Genomic DNA, 4320 nt, shown 5'->3' on the forward strand with positions numbered 1-4320 from the left:
TCTGTTGTAGTACATTTATGAACGAATATTACCATTACAATTCATAATTAGTTATCCATCATTGAGCTCCATTGGAAAAAATATGCAAAATCCCTTCATATTCACTCAAATTTAATGATTTGCTATTCTTCCACCACATCCGTAAGATTGCAGTTCAATCCATTAAGAAAAAACAAACAACCATGCGTTCACCATCATTTTACATGCAATTGAGTCATTTAGTCCACCATTCGGGCGTTTTGCCCCTGGCCTGTTTTTAAAACATTTTTTAAATGCGCTAGAAAGTCATGAAAACCTTATTGTTTTGAACAGGAGATCATTGTGAAATGTAGCTGGGCTTGTAAATTTTGCACCTATACGTTGAAATGGTTGGGTATTCTTGTTTATATGGGCGAAAACATCGAAAAAGCTTAAGGGGTGCATTTTGGACCGTTCTCCCCTAGGATGATTTATTTCCTCCTCTGTTCAATTCTTAAGGTTGTTTCTGGAGATTCTATTGCGCGGTCATTCTGGCAAAAAAAATTACTTACTGATATTGCACTGAATTTCAAATAGCATTGCACAGTTACGTCCAAGATGAATACACTACTACTAGATGAATACACTAACATTCCCGCTGGCTCTCCCATACAAAAATCCAAGATGGCTGAATCGTGAATTTTGCAGATTGGAACACCTAGTGGTGTATTCATCTTGGTTACGACATGCTTCGTAGATTGGACACGTGAGGTATTAATGTTTCTCATGAAATATCTATCAAGATTGCTATACAAATCAAGATGAATGTGGTTGGTGATTTCAATCTAAGACAAAAAGGGCTGTTATTTGACACGCACCTTTCTGTAGTCATTTGTACCCATTATCCCCAACGGCCAATACAACGGTGAGTGCGATAAGACTGTACACGATTGATAACGAGCGGAAGGAGACCAAAACAAACGAAAAGCGAAACAATTAAGAATTATTCCGAAGGTGTTCTATAGTTTCTCAAATTTAGTAGAATATTAGTTTATAAGTAAATCTAATAAGTGAAATCAAAGATACTACTAATACCGGTAAGCTAGTTTCATGCGATATAAACATATTGTGAAATAAGGAATATCTTCTAAAACAAATAGGCTAACCTTAGTACCACCAAGTCTATACTGCAACAGCTTGCGTGCTAAACCATTCCTGTGTGATCAAAACTGGTGAGAAAGCAATGGAGTTTTATCCATGATGTTGCATAATGTTGATTGTGAACTAATTATATACCATAGATCCAGTTGCCCATCCCGTGCGATAAAAAGCTCGTCCGACACATTTGCGATCCTAGCGAAGATTATTAAGGATACTAAACGTAAGTGAACATATCGTATTTCCGTTAGCATATTCCAATGTACAATGTACACTATTTATTATGCTGCAACCAGCGTCAGGGGTTCGCAAAACCATTTACACCGTGCAGTTAACACAGGCTAAAATGTTAAATTCTATAGTAATTAAGAAATCCACGGATTAATTAATTAGTTAATCAGTTCTTTACATGTCCGTTTATAGGAAAATTATATTCTCCCATTAACCATCGGATCACGTGGGTTTTCATTCATTTCCGTGGCGGAGAATCATAATTCCGGAACCTACCGTTGAAACGACTTTCAACAAGGGCAAAAGCTTGACGATTACTACTTCTTATCTTTGCCTTAATTTAGAAGTGTTGATGTAATTTAAAAGTGTTGATGAAGTATTTACTTAACGAGAGACCGAAGTATCAGCGACACCCTATTTAGAATTTTAAAATGTTTGAAAACTTCACATGGAATATCAAGTCTGCTAACATGTTTTATCTCATAGATAATTGCAATCCATTAGCAAAACAAAACATGGCCCCGTTAATTGGCAGGCGTGCAAAGTATACAATCTCATACTCACACCTGCTTCCCAAATAAACAACCAAATGCACGAAGATAGAAGAAAAACTTTTCCCAAAATGTATGGGCCAGCTATACTTGCCCGGAAGGCATCAGCCAGATCATCATCACCATTCAGTAAGCGGCAAGAACACAATCTTCAGCCCCCGATATTGCTAGTTGTTAATAGAAAATCTGCTCGGAAAAGTTAAGACGTCTTGCCAATATTTGCAGGCCTCCGTTGTGCAAACAAAAAGCGACAGTTGTTTCGATTCTTTTTCCACTTGGTACATATCCTCGTGAAGAATTTGGTATCGGTCAACGAGAAAAGCGAAAGCTGTTACAAAACAAACGAAAAGAACCGATTTGTACCAAGGTGCAAAATAAATCCTTAACTATGTATTAACCAGTTCTAGTCCTCTGCAAACAGAACCCTAACCCTTGCCGCTCAAACATTCACGCTGCGAACCACACGTGTACAGCACACGTCGTTTGCCTATTCGCAATTGCCCTCCATCCGTAAGCATGAGATTCACCAGAACTGATTACCTATATGTAGAATAAGTTGGCTCGTTTAGCGAACGATGCCCGGAGCTCACCAACCCGCCCACTCGCCCAGCCAGTGTCTGCCATGCTATCCCGTGAAAGTCAGGGCCGAGAGTGCTCACCGGCTCGGTCGATGAACGTGTGTTCGCTGGCAGAAGCAGCATACACATATTCAAGTGTGTAGGCCTTGCAGAGAAGGACTGATGCCTGCCTAATAATTGTCGCCGCATCGCAGCACATTCACATAAAATAGGAGAACGCGAGCAGAATACGGAACCAGAATAGGAGATGTGAGCAGAGATGCAGCGTGCGAGCGAGTGCGATTCTTATCGGCCGTTGCATTGGGGACTGCAAGTAGTCTGCAGCGCTGTTAGGCAGAAGGCAGCATCACAGCATCGCATGACTCTTTTTGGTCTTTCGAATTTCGAAGTGCGCTTTAGCATAAATACATAATCAGTAGTCGGAACAGCACAATGCGAGAATCATCGTCATCGCGGTTACCGTAAGGATTCGTATTTTACCTTGGGAAAAATAGAGCGAACTCTCTTTTCAAATGATATTTCAAACAGAGAGAATGTTGTTCGATGAACAAGAGGGAGAGTATATTCAGCCATAGGAATACCTCTAAACCAGAGAGAAAACTCCTCTGTTACATCTCCCAACTACAAGAGAAATCCGAAGGAAGATCAAAGCTTCCAAGGTGTGAGAAATTTAGTGGTACGTTTCAATGATGTTGAATGTAATAAAATCACCGAAAGTACTAGTTGGCTTCATAATGTTCATATACCAAAATTGTCCTATTCACTACTAAGCCCACTTCAATGTTTTTGCTACCTGTCTACTGAAGATTATTTTAATATCGTATCTGTATAAAATGCCTACATTCCTTGTATTAAAACCTTTCAGAATTGTATAAGTTCAGATTTTAAACAATAATTGTAAGATTTGTTTTTTTTTTTGTGAACTAACGTTTTTTGATCGAATTGGATAATCGTAATGTGCGGTAATAAAGGAGGAATTTGAAAAAATTTCTGCTCGCGTCGGTTTTCCGTATTTTATTTAATTTGTCTTCTACAACTTCAATGAAAAAGAATGTCAATGGTGTTGTGTTTAAAAAGAATTGTATAATCGTGGACAATGCCGCCCACATGCCACTGGTGCACCGCAATAAAGTAGTTCTCCCCATCTAAAGCGTCCGAAGTTCGAACTTCAGTGACTCCTGGCAACGACCTCGAAAAATAGGATTATGTCTGTGTGTTTTCCTGAAATGGCGCGACAGTAATTCTTCAAGCATGAAGTGTCTGGTTCCCGGATATGGTCTAATTTCTTGAAATTGTTTCAAGATATTTTTTTATATGTTTCAAATGACAGCAACTTAATACGCGATGAATTGTAAAATCCAGAAGTTTGTTTATGGATCCGTTACCCAATTGATAATGGTAGCATAAACATGCGGGGCTTATTTAAAGCAAAAATGACCTAGGAGTGGTCATGAAATACCAGGCAGTCTGAAATGAGTCACCTGAGCTGCAGTCTCTGCTAGCACTTTCTTTCTCTTCTATCTAGTTCAAAGGGCTTTATAATAAATGGAACTCAAATTAGGGGAAAGTGGCGTCAACAGAATTCGACTGTAAAATAATGTAAAACAGACGGCTTTATTCCATAACACCACTGCCAGCCAGTTGGGGGTTAGTTTGTACACACTTACACACGCACATATTTATTTGTCTCACGACATAATTATCATCATTTTGAAAATAAACAAACGTTTATAAATGCTCTTGTAAGACTCTCCTTTAATGCTTCCATATGATCACCTGTTTTGAGATAGGGCATCAAGTTCTTAAGCAGTCCTGGTAGCGGGTCACTTTTTTAGGCCATTCAG

This window comes from Armigeres subalbatus, chromosome 2 (assembly GCF_024139115.2).
Source record: "Armigeres subalbatus isolate Guangzhou_Male chromosome 2, GZ_Asu_2, whole genome shotgun sequence".
NCBI lineage: Eukaryota > Metazoa > Arthropoda > Insecta > Diptera > Culicidae > Armigeres > Armigeres subalbatus.